Here is a 13,595-nt window from a genome sequence, read left to right on the forward strand (position 1 = left end):
AACCATTTTCAAATCTATCCAAGTATCAGATTTTCTCTCTGAAAACTCACCTCCATAACAACTCCTAAAACAGAGACTATACAACCATTATCTCAATCAAAACCAAAGAGAAATTCTAGTGCCAACGATCCAACAATAGCTTCACCACAATCACTCAGAGAAAGCCTAAACAAACCCGAGGGCCACTCGTTCCGTAACTGAAAACCATCTACGTATTTTACCGCTTTTCCCTCTCCACCATAACCGTGTGGATTGCGACCACGATGTGATCGCGTCCCTCGTGGTTGCCCAACTCCGCCGCGAACACCTTCCTGAGAAATTCAGTCACACAAAACTACTACTCCCTCCGTTTCGCCATAGTTGAGGCGAAACTTTTTGGCACGGAGTTTTAGAAATGAATATTGAGTGTGTTAAATAAATAGATAAAAAGTAAGAGAGAGGAAAATGTTGAGAGAATAAAGTATAAAGTGAATAAAGTAGAGAGAGTAAAGTAAGAAAGAGAAAAAAGTTACCATATAAGGAAATGACTCAACTATGATGAAACTTCCCGAAATAGTAAAATGACTCAACTATAGTGAAACGGAGGGAGTACTACGCAAAGGATTGAAGCCGGATTGAAGCGGATTTGGAGGCTGTCGAGAGGCGGATTGAAGCCGCATATGGTGAATAGGCAGGGATTCGGAAAGGATTTGACGGAGTTGAGGAAATGTCTTGGAATTGGGGACTTCGATATTTATGTTTTTTTTTTTTTAATTTCTAAAATGGGTTAGAAAATGTACATTACGTGCATAATTTAACTTTTTCAGTATTTTACAATAAATATAATTGATTTGAAATAAATTACGACATGGAGTACTAATCATCTCGTAATAATTTTAGAATGAGATTGAAAATTTAACTTATATAATTATAGGGGAGTGATCGATTGCTAATTCATCATTTAATTGCTAACTACAACTAATTTAAGATCATAGGATTTTAGAAAACTTGTGGTCTACAATTTGCCACGTGTATTTTTCGTTTTTATTAATTAAATCAAAAAAGATAAAAAAAAAAACTACCAAATTAAGGTTTTGGATGAAAATGTCAATATAGTGTTTTGAAAATATGAACACAATGCTTTGATAATATTAACACATTGCTTATATTGACATTTGACATGTATTATATTGACATATTTTATATATTATGTTGACATTTGTGCATTACGAAAAAATTTAAAATTTTTGAAATTTTGACGTCGGAACATATACAAGTGAGATCTCGTTAGAATCCTTATGAAATTATCTTTAAGTTGATATATGTTGTGCAAAAAAATAATTTAAATTGAAAAAGTTATATGCGTTTTAAAGTTATGAGATATTTTTCAAAAGTTAGTTACAACTAATTTATTGTAAATTGACCTTAATACCCTTATTGACGTTTTTTGTTGATCGTATTGATATTTCGGGGTTTGATCTAGGTCCTTCATTTAAATATCTAATGACTATTATTTAGTTGCAGTTAGCAATTAATTATTGAGTTAGCAATATAACACTCCCCCATTTCAGGTAAGAAGAAATTTATATTTTACTAAATATTACTCCGTATATAATAAATTCAAATCATTGCAGCAAATTAAAATCAAACTCTAAATTATGTTAAAATTTAATAAAAACTTTTTATATCATTTCTTTTTTACTGCTATAGAAAGTTATGATAAACAACAAAACTAATTATTATTAAATTTAATTAAAGCTAAAGGAAAGTAAAGTGAGGCATTTTAATGGGACGAAGTGAGTATATTTATCTCTATTCTTAAAATTATACTTTCTCATATATATAGGTATTGAAGCAGAAAATTTTGTAAATAAAAATTGTATTATAATACTCCATAATATTTCATTCGCTTTGTAAATATAGATATTTTTGAGATTACACGAGTTTTAAAATAGAAAGAATTTCTACTTTTACGGAATTGAGATAATATATGCTCTATGAAAAACAATAATCGCAAACAATAGTATAATTTAAAATAGGGTTTTTGGCTTTAAAAACCAAAAACTTTCTCCGAATTCCGGTTTTTCCCACGAACTATGAGATTTGTTTTTAAAACCACGAACTTTTACATCGTTTACTATTTCCCAACCCGACCCGAATAACACATTTCCGGTACGGAAGTTGTCCAACGTGGACAGCCGCAAAAATGACATGGACGCCAGATTTTGGATCCTTAAATGACGTTGTTTTACACTCAATCACATACAAAACATTACACAACTCTCCTAAACCCTAAAATCGTCATCTTCGTCCATCCTCACTTCGATTTCAACCTGCTTCGTTTCATCCTCACTTCGAAATCAGGTGTCGGTAGGCTAATCAATTTTCTGAGTTTTTGGGTGTTACTTTCTATCTTCAGAATCATCAATTTCGCGAGTTTGAAACATCCTCACGAATTGTAGGTCGAAATTCAAATGTCGTGTTCATCTTCAGAAAATTTAATTGGCTTTCTTGCGTGCAAGTCGAAGAACCCGACCAACTTCCACCTTCTTCGATATCGGGACCACTCCTTCCTCGCGAATCAAAAAATCGAAGCTTTGGCACATGAAAATCCCCAAATATGCGAGAGAGAAAGGAAGAAGATTGATGGATGAAAAGCCCTAACTTACGCTGGTTTGTGCTCTTTTATTTGAGTTTTTTTGTGTGAATATGTATGGATGAAAATCTCCAAATATTTAAGTTGTATTTTGTGAATATTTAAATTGTATTCTATTTAAGTTAAATTTTGCCAAATATTTAAGTTGTGACTGTATGTAGTATTTTTGCCAAATAGGATTCAAGTAATCACTTTAATGACATATAGGACTAAAATTGACAGATAGACAAACCGGGTTTGGTCGTTGACCCGCCGGGGAAATAGCAAACGATGTGAAAGTTCGTGGTTTTAAAAACAAATCTCATAGTTCGTGGGAAAAACTGGAATTCGGGGAAAGTTTTTGGTTTTTAAAGCCAAAAACCCTTTAACACATTTAGGCCCTACATGGTATGGTGGAATGGAGTGGAAGAATTGAATGACATTTCTACCTCCATTCCATTCCTTTCCTTGGTATATTTTGCTCTTAAGAATAAACATTCCCTTTGGAATCACCATTCCCTTCCACCCATTTAGCTAAGCAATGGCCATTCAATTCCATTTCATATTCCTTTCTTCTTATTTTAAATTTTAACAAAATTATATAAATGTTATTTTATTTATATTTAAATTTAATATCATCACAATTTTATAATAAATTAAAAATTTTAAAATTTTTAATAATCAAAAAATCCACAAACACACATTTCCACACACACACACATACTTCACACACTACACACATTTCACACACTACACACACTTCACACATTTCACACACCACACACATACTTCACACATTTCACATATTTCACACACTACACACATTTCATACACTACACACACTTCACATATTTCACACACCACACACTACACACATTTCATACACTACACACACTTCACATATTTCACACACTACACACACTTCACACGTTTCACACACTACACACATTTCACCCACTACACACACTACACACACATCACATATTTCACACACTACACACTACACACACTTCACACATGTGCTTAGTGTGTGTAGTGTATGAAATGTGCATAGTGCATCTATTGTGTGAAATATGTGTAGTGTGTGTAGTGCATGTAGTGTGTGAAATGTGTGTAGTGCGTGTAGTGTGTAGTGTGTGTAGTGCGTGTAGTGTGTGAAATGTGTGAAGTGTGTGTAATGTGTGAAGTGTATGTAGTGTGTGTAGTGTATAAATGTGTGTAGTGTGTGAAGTGCGTGTAGTGTGCAAAATGTGTGTAGTGCTTTTTGGTAAAATCAACATATTAATTATTCATATTTCATTCCATTCCATTTCCATATTAATTTGTAGTTATTAAACATAGGAATGGAATCAATCAAGGAATAACAATTTCATTCCTTGTGCTTACCAAGCACAAGAATGGATCCAATAAACTATATTCTCTAACTTCTAATCTCCTCTTACCTCTTTTCCAATTTCACTTCTAATTTTATTCCGTCTACTCGCTGCACATTTCACCCGCCACTTCTGGCATTCTTACCTCTATTCCATTCCTTTGCTTGGTCTCTTAGGAATAACCATTCCCTTTGGAATCACCATTCCATTCCACATGGAATAACCATTCTATCCATTTAGCTAAGGAATGATCATTCCATTCCATTTCATATTCCTTTCTTTTCTTATTTTAAATTTTAACAAAATCATATAAATATTATTTTATTTATATTTAAATTTAATATCATCACAATTTTATAATAAAATTAAATTTTTAAATTTTTTAATAATTGACAAATCCACACACACACACTTCACACACTACACAGATTTCACACACTTCACACACTACACATATTTCACATATTTCACATATTTCACACACTACACACACTTCACATATTTCACACACTACCCACATTTCACACACTACACACACTTTACATATTTCACACACTTCACACTACACACTACACACACTTCATATATTTCACACACTACACACATTTCACACATACACACATTTCACATATTTCACACCCTACACACACTTCACACAAGGTGTAAACTAATTTATTGATTTGTATGCATGTCCAAAATTTATTGATTTGACATGCACATATGTAAAATTATAAACTAATTAGTATATTAAATGAGTACTCAATTTGTCTGACACATCGTGCGTAAATTTTCTTCAAATAATAAATTTAGAGTATCCATGTTCATGCTCTCTAGTAAGAGTATGGATGTGGATCCGGATCTATATTTATTAATTTTTAATTCTTTGTTTTTCCACGAGAGCACAACACCAACATCCTGCAAGAGCATGCTCAAGGATCCCACCATTCTATTATTCAGTTTAAATATTTCAATAACTAAAAGCATTTCTACAATATTAAAATGCATTAAAAATATCCGAATTACTATTAAAAATTACTAAAAATTTAGAAATTACATAATTAAAATCCTAAAAAATTAAAAGTTACATAATTAAATTTATAAAATTAAAAACCCACTACTTGTGGCCGAATTTCACCTAAATGTATTTGATTAGGTCTTCTTGTAGCTCGATGTGGGCTTTGGTATCTCGCATTGTAAATCTTCTTTCGTTCCTTTCGCGTACCATCGTATGCACACCTCGGCGTGGGGGGAGACCTTGCGGTTGAGCTTCTGGCTTCATCTTCATCGAAAAAGTTAGTCGCCTCGGTCCTTCATCATCTATAATCATGTTGTGCAAGATAATACACGTGCACATGATGTCGAAAATATTGTTTTTGTACCACAACCGAGACGGGGCCTTCACAATGTTGAATTTAGAGAGTGTTTGAGTGAGAGAGTAAGATGTAGAGCAATTAAAAAATATGAGAGAAGTATGAGTGAGAGATAATTTGATGTGAAAAATGGATGGTGAACGTGTGTATTTATAGATATTTTTGAGATTAAAATTTTTAAAAAAAAAATAAAAAATTTGAAAAAACGGTAATAAAGCCGCTATATTTTTGGGAATCCGATTTTTTATTTAATTTTTGGGATTATTTTAACTTTTTTTTTAAAAAAAAATAGAACATAAAATTTAGTGATGGGGGGCCCACGTCAGTGTGCTCTTCGGCGCGGCGGTACTCTTGCTATTGAGCAGGGTCGTGCTGTCGGCAAGAGTACAACGGTGAGCATTGGCGGAGCCAGGAATTTAATGATGGGGGGCCAGATTTCTGATTGATAATCACAGTTTTTTTGGGTGTCTATACTGTTCAGAGCCGCTGATTCATAACCACATAGCAATAGGAGAGATCGTTGAGAAGAACACATAAATACATTACATAAAATTACTAGTTGCTAGAAAATCAACAAAATCTATAAATGAAAATTAACGATGCTAGTATTACAGTAGTATTTACATATTTATGGGATAATAAAATATTTTTTAATCACAAAAGGTGTGGGTTCCCTTTTTAGACCCATTCACCTATATTTCCTCATTTTTAAAACAAAATTAGGGTTTTGCCCTAACTTGCATATACTTGTTCGTTTTATCGCTTAGGAAAGCGGAAAGGAAGTCATCAACTTATATCACTGTTCAAGAGCGTTCAGCCTAATGTACTTCTTAGGCATACTATGTTCGCATGCATTAGTCATTTCGTAACTTTCTAAAAGTTCTTAATCTATCATCATACTTCACATAATCGAGCATGCGTAATTAATAATACTTTAGCATTTGTCTCAAGACATCCTTATGCCTAACATTTTAAACTTGAAATTCCATAGTTCATAGGAAAAATTGGAATTTACATGCTTTTCCTTGAAAACCTTGAATGTTTTCACAATATCTTCAGAAAGAAATCATTTTTCCTCTTATCAAGTTCTTTCATGAATAACTGAAAATTTTCTGGTAAGAACTTCTTTCTTACCTCATTGCTGCAGTTGAACGTGACGAGTCGAGGTGTTGGGTCCCTTTAAGCTTTCCATTTTAGTACTATTCTAGTCTAGTACTATCATTCTAGACTAAGGCTTGAAAAGAAGGTTCTTGGGTCCAGAGCGAAAGAACGTTGCTCTGATACCACTCTGTCACGACCACATCTCCCTAGTACTAGTGAGCGTAGCTATTTCGTGACTAAAATAATCTCATCAATCATGAAATAAACATAAGAGCAATAATTCAACTCGAGGTGATAGTTTCAAAGGCGAATGGGTACATAGTCAAAAGAGAATCAGAGTATCAAGACTAAAAGCATAAGTTTATTGAACATAGTTCTACTGCAGCGGAAGAGACCAAGACAAGGTAGTATGTATGGAGACACACTACCCTGGGCTACCTATCTACTTATTTAGGGATCGTTCCCAACACCTTCGCCTTCTCGTCCACGTTCAACCTGCACATTTGAAAATAACATGCAGGGCTGAGTATTTGATATACTCAGTGGGCACATTGCCAAAAACAGTTCTATTTTATTTGTCAAGCCACAGTTGAGTGATCACGGGGTTTTATTTAAAAGACCCGAGTCACTAAATACTTTTCCTTTAGTAAAGATTTTGATTGCGCAATCACATAACATGGGTATACCATATCTGAACTTTGTGTGAACCGGGAATGTGGCCACATTCCACGACGGTCACTGGACCGGCCAACTCCTTTGTTAGCTCACGATCCCCTTATGTGTACACTAGTCCGAGTAGGGTTTGCGGCCCTACTGGGACCCGAATTCGATTTAACTTAAATTGGCATAGCCAAGCAGATAGGTAATCATAAAACAAAACATGGCATGACAACATACTTGAGCAAAGATTCACATTTTCATACTGAAATCACGTTTTGAAAGAATGCCCACCTCAAAGCAAAATCTCTATCCGTAAGTTCTTTAACTTGGCCTTAGACGACGCGTGACGACGTCCCTTTAGGAAATAAAATGATACTTAATTAGATTTTGATAAATCAATTAAGCTTAAACATGGATGCATCCTAAGTGCGTGATTATTTTATTCCTTTTCAGGCTCGAGGCGCGGCGAGGCTCGAGGCGCCGCCGCTTCGTGCTACTGTTCGGCGCCATCGTCTATGCAGCGGTGCATGCGGTGGTCACGCCCACCCAGCTCTCCTTGCTGGCGTTTGACGCTATTCGCCGTCGTCCAGAGCTGGGCAGCCGCCGCCACCATCCGTCGCGAGCCGCCGTTGCTGCTGTGCTGGGCAGCCCTCCGCCACCGTTCAAAACGGGCAACCCAAGTACAATTGTAAAAGCTAAGTTCTTTCACTCTCTTCGTTTCTTAGTATTTTGTTCAAGAATTTGGGCAGTAGCTATGTTGGAGACGTTTGATTATTGTGATTTGAGGTTGTGATCTTGGAGATAAATTTTAGCTCACTGGAATGAGTTTGATCTTTGAGGGCTAAAGTGTTGATTTTAAAACGGTTATATTTTGCTACTGAAATTTAGCATAAGGGCAGTCTATTGTACTTTTGTTCCATTTGTGTGTTAAAGCTCTACGAATGCTACTACGGTTATGAGATTTCTCTAGCCATGATTCTATATCCTTGAGCTAGCATGATGTTCTACACAGAGGCAGGGGTGTGCTTGTGCTATATTGACTTCATTTAAGATCTAGCATGCCATTAGAGATTTCTAAGCTAAGGTGCTTCTATACATGCTTGTGTTTTGTTCTTCCTACTGATTCCGTGTTATGGATTTGCAAGTGACCTCTTTGTGCTTAAGCATGGTTGTGTGGTGATTTTCTACATGGATGAAAAAGGAGTCATAAGGGGAGTTGTGTGTTACCCCTTATGATAGTGAAGAAAATGGGGCTGCCCTTGTTGTTACCCACAGCTATGTTCCACTCTCTAACTCTCTATATTGCTGGAAAAATCTTGCGATGTGTAAGAGTGTTCAGAGATGGTGTGGAGGGGAAATTTATAGGCAAGAGTGTGTGCTCGTGAAGCCTTAATTGAGGCTGCTGAAATCCTTGTTATTTTCCTGCAGAAAATCTCCCTTTTCTTTGATCTTTTGCAGCCACTTTAACTGAAATTTGGTGGTATACTAAGGACATAAGGACTATGCATTCATGTTATTTGTTGTCTTTCTTTCCTTTTTGCAGGGGCTTGTTGGGGGATCAATAGCTGCAGCTGCCCTTGCCTCTTTTGGCAAGGTATTTTGGTCTATATTTGAAAGGTTGTTGCTCCCTTTTCTTTACTTAGGAGACAGTTAGCCTCAGCACTTGCAAGGTTATTATCTTTTTTCTTTATTTGTTCTTGGTCTTCATGTTACAGGTGCTCAACAGAGGTGATGGCTCGTACTTGGTTCGTATTAAACCAGAAGGGCCGAGAAAGGGCTTGGGCCTGAGGAGGAAGTCCAAAAGTGGAAGCTGCACAAAAAAAAGTCCCTCTTCCAAGCTCTAGGCCCATACTTGTATAATTTGTACTAGCATTCAAATTTTCTTTTTCTTAAACTCATAACTCACATGTATTTAATTATGTAAGCTAAAGTGTAATTTGGAAAGTAGTTGTTGAAAGATTGAGTAAAATCAACCAAATTTAATTTGGTAACTTTTTATAGTAGTAACGGTCAAATAATTAGCAGTAGTAATTGTTTAACGCCTGGAGTATATACTCCATTTTGGATGAAAATTGGAATGAAACTGAGGTGGATATTTGAAATTTACTTAGATTCAAAGAAGAAGACAGTAATCCCAGTTTCCCCTCTCATCTCTCAAGCATGACATATTTGTTGATGTGTGGATCGAAGAGTTAGGGCACAAAAGTAAAACCTATTGTTCTTCTTTTTGTTGATTTTGGTTCTGTTACATAATACAACAATTCAATGGGAATGTGTATATGTCTATACAAGGAAGAAATCATTGAGTTACTTTCAGTATTAACCTCCCTAGATCGATTTATTAAATTCCTACGGATTCTAATTCATCACATTGGGAGATGGCGGCCGACCTCGAGGCGCAGGATCACCCAACCATCTTTGCCCGCCCAAATCTTCCTGTCACACTCCTGGTAATTTTGCAAATAATTAAATTTTCCGTTTTCATTACCATTTAACTGAAAGCAGTGTATAACCATTTTTTTATTCATATGGACTCGGCTAGTTATATCTGCTGACTGAAGATGGCTTGAATTTGAATATGAGAATAAATGAAATATAGAGACAACTGATAATCTTCTTCAAATTTAAAATCACCAGAACAGAGTAATACTAACCGGTTTTCTTCCTTTTTTTTTTGAAAATGCAAGTGTTTTTATTAATTGGTTATGTGAGATTCAACGTGTACTCTGTTACTCCCTCCGTCCATACACAATAGCTCTATTGTTGTTCGGCACGGGTTTTAATGTAGAATTGGTAAAGTAACAGAGAGGGGGAGAAAAAGTAGGTAAAGTAAGAGAGATAGGGAGAAAAAGTGAGTAAAGTATCAGAGATGGAAGAAAAAGTGGGAAAAGCATGAGAGATAAACTTTCCATTTTTAGAAAGTGATCTATTTTTTTTGGACGTCCCAAAATGGGAAAAATGATCTATTTTTTTTTTGGACGGAGGGAGTATATTTTACAAAATATTACTGTAGCAATTTTCATGTGACAATTCTTCACTTAAAATCAAATAATCGTGTTTCATTCACATACCTAATTTAATGCTTGTTAGTTTTCGGATTAAAATAACATCAAAAATTGCAGTTCGATGAACTGGTTTACAGGATAAAAATAAATGGTGGAGGAGGATTCACGTGGAAGAGGAATGCGAAATCAGAAGAGCAAAGAGTCATACTTAAAGGGATCTCCGGCACCGTGCTCCCGGTGAGATGCTGGCGATGCTGATGCCCTCGGGCAGCGGCAAGACCACCCTGCTGACAGCCCTCGGCGGCCGGCTAGGCGGTGTCTCTCCGGGACCATCACCTTCAATGGCCAGCCGCTTTCCAATGCGATGAAACGCATCACCGGCTTTGTCACCCAAGACGACGTGCTCCACCCTCACCTGACTGTGACGGAGACACTCGTCTACACGGCCCTCCTTCGGCTGCCCAATACTCTGACAAAGGCCGACAAAGTTCAGCACGCGGAGGCTGTGATTGCGCAGCTTGGGTTGGCGAGGTGCCGGAATAGCATCATCGGTGGTCCATTTGTGAGGGGGGTGTCTGGGGGAGAGAGGAAACGGGTGAGCATCGGACAGGAGATACTCACCAACCCCAGCTTATTATTCCTTGATGAGCCAACCTCAGGATTGGACTCAACCACCGCCCAAAGGATAGTTTCCACGCTGTGGGAGCTCGCCAATGAGGGCGGACGCACAGTGGTGATGACAATTCACCAACCCTCGAGCAGGCTCTTCTATTTGTTCAACAAGGTACTTCTGCTCTCGAATGGGGATCCGCTGTATTTCGGCAAAGGAGCCGATGTGTTGGACTACTTTTCCAGTGTGGGGTTTGCCCCAGGGGTTGCCATGAACCCGGCTGATTTCTTGCTGGATCTAGCAAACGGTAAGATTTGTTGTTTTTTCTTGTGTAAAGATTGGATCTGACTGTGTTGCATATCTTGTAGGAGTGGCAACGGGTGATTCAAATGAAGATCAAGAAGAGGTTAAGCTGAGATTGGTGAATGCTTATAAAACAGAGCTATCGGCCAGCGTGAGGTCAGAGCTGATTGTTGATGATAGTGGTCTTCCAACCGATGATAGGAAACTGAAGCGTTGGTCAAATCCATGGTTGTATCAGTTCTCAATCTTGCTTAGGAGGGGAATTAAAGAAAGGAAGTATGAATCCTTTTCAACAATCAAGATTGTGCAAGTCTTGGTGGTTGCCCTTTTCACTGGACTCCTTTGGTGGCAATCCGACTCGAACCACTTGCAGGACCAGGTAATAGGTAATTTTGAGTTTGAAAAGAATTGCTCCTACTGTATTGGTAGCCACTAACCCTTTTTATGATTAATAATGCAGGTGGGACTCCTATTTTTCTACTCCGAGTTTTGTGGGTTCTACCCCATGTTCGAGGCCATCTTCATGTGCACTCAAGAGCGCATGGTGCTCACGAAAGAACGAGCATCGGGCATGTACCGTCTGTCGTCCTACTTCATGGCCCTCACCCTAGGTGACCTGCCCATGGAGCTAGTCCTCCCCACCATCTTCTATACCATGACCTACATCATGGCGGGCCTCAAGCACACAGCCGGAGCCTTCTTCTCGGGCCTCTTCGTGCTTCTCTACAGCGTCATGTGCTCACATGGGCTCGGCCTGGCCATTGGGGCAGCTGTGATGGACGAGGTGTCTGCCGTCACACTTGGAACCGTGATCATGCTCATCTTCCTACTGTCTAGCGGCTACTTCGTGCAACACGTCCCTATATTTATTAGCTGGATCAGGTACATCTCCATCAGCTCACACACCCTCAGTCTGCTGTTGGGTTCGCAGTATGAGACTGAGGAGACCTATCACTGCAGCAGAAACACAACTTGCCTCGTCAGAGATTTTTCGTCCATCAAAGCTGTGCGGATCGGCGGGACAGGGACCATCGTGCCCACTTCGCTGTTCGCCATGGCTGGGACGATAATGTTTTATTGGCTGATAGCCTACCTTTTCCTTATGAGAGTTGGTGTTAAGGGGCAGTAGGCCTATTTTATTTAGTATCAGCATCTTCTTGTGTAAGAACTAAAGAGTGCTTCGTTCACTCTTTAACTTCTTCGATTTCAGTACTACTAATGCAGTTTGAGCGTAGAAATCGGGCTAAAATACTCCATGTCGGAATGATTTGAAATTCGCACGGTGTTGGTGCATGCGAATCGCAATTTGAAATCGAACGATAGTTTACTGTTTTTTCGCATGGTGCATGCGAATCGCAATTTGGAATCGATTTCAGTACTTTTAATGCAGTTCTAGTGTAGAAATCAGGCTAAAACCTTCGGTGTCAGAATGACTTGAAATTCACACGGTGCATCGAATCACAATTTGGAATCTAACGATAGTTTATTGTTTTTTCGCACAGTGCATGCGAATCTCAATTTGAAATCGATTTCAGTACTACTGATGCAGTTCGAACGTAGAAATCGGGCTAAAACCTTCGGCGTTAGAATGAATTGAAATTCGCACGGTGCAAGCGAATTGCGATTTGGAAAACGATATTTTACTGTATTTTCGGTTTCAGTACTACTAACGCAGTTCGAACGTAGAAATCGGGCTAAAACCTTTGGTGTCAGAATGACTTGAAATTTGCACGGTGCACGGTGTATAAAAGATTGTTTATGTTGCATTAAATGCTATTTATTTTGCATTATAGACTAAAATGCAAAATAAATTGCATTTAATGCAACATAAACTTTCCTTTATGCAATCTGAGGTATTTCTTCCAGGTCATCCTTTGTTGCTTAATTATGTTGTTATGTTACACTTACGTGTCATGTGGTAGCATGTGGTTGGAACTTGGAAGGATATTGTGATATCTATACACGTATAAAATGTGAGTTTTGGATTGTTTTGAATAACTATTTTGTGCAAAGGATGTAAATGCAATAAATAAAAATTATTAAATTTGATAATTGATTATATCATAATCATATATATTTGGACGGTTATTGTGAGGGGAATTTATTTCTCTAATGATGAGAATTTATTTCTTTAAGAAGTAACATCCAAATAGTGAAATAACTAATACATGCCCATGAATTTGAATATTTATAAGCTATTGAATTTAGATATTTAAATAGGATTTTGAGCATTAAACAAATTTTGTAATCTCCATGGCTTAATTTTATAATTTATAATGTTTTAATTCCATGATCTTTCATGTCCTACTATTGTGCCTATAAAAGGTATTGAGTTGTGAATGAATTACACACCAACAAAAGCATTCTCTATTATCTTTTAAGCTCTCAAGTTTTTATTGTACATTTTAGGAACATTGTATTGCTCAATTTTTGGAGCTCCATCAAGTTCATCGTGTCTGGCGGATTTGAGATGCAATATACGTTAGGAGGAAGTCGTTTCATCTTTGGGATTGATATGTCAATCCGAGAGCACTAGCCGTAATGTAATTTGTCTTGTGT

General features: G+C 37.3%; 1 long non-coding RNA gene and 1 pseudogene across 1 annotated transcript; both read left to right on the forward strand.

Annotated features, from left to right (window-relative positions):
- The first annotated feature begins 7,819 nt into the window (after positions 1-7,819).
- On the forward strand, positions 7,820-9,065 carry LOC125195957. Its single transcript, XR_007171807.1, has 2 exons — positions 7,820-8,735; positions 8,834-9,065. It is a non-coding gene; the product is annotated as an uncharacterized LOC125195957 (long non-coding RNA).
- Positions 9,066-9,496: 431 nt separating this feature from the next.
- Positions 9,497-12,165, forward strand: LOC125194712 (annotated as a pseudogene).
- The last annotated feature ends 1,430 nt before the right edge of the window (positions 12,166-13,595 follow it).

Source organism: Salvia hispanica, chromosome 6 (genome assembly GCF_023119035.1).
Source record: "Salvia hispanica cultivar TCC Black 2014 chromosome 6, UniMelb_Shisp_WGS_1.0, whole genome shotgun sequence".
Taxonomy (NCBI): domain Eukaryota; kingdom Viridiplantae; phylum Streptophyta; class Magnoliopsida; order Lamiales; family Lamiaceae; genus Salvia; species Salvia hispanica.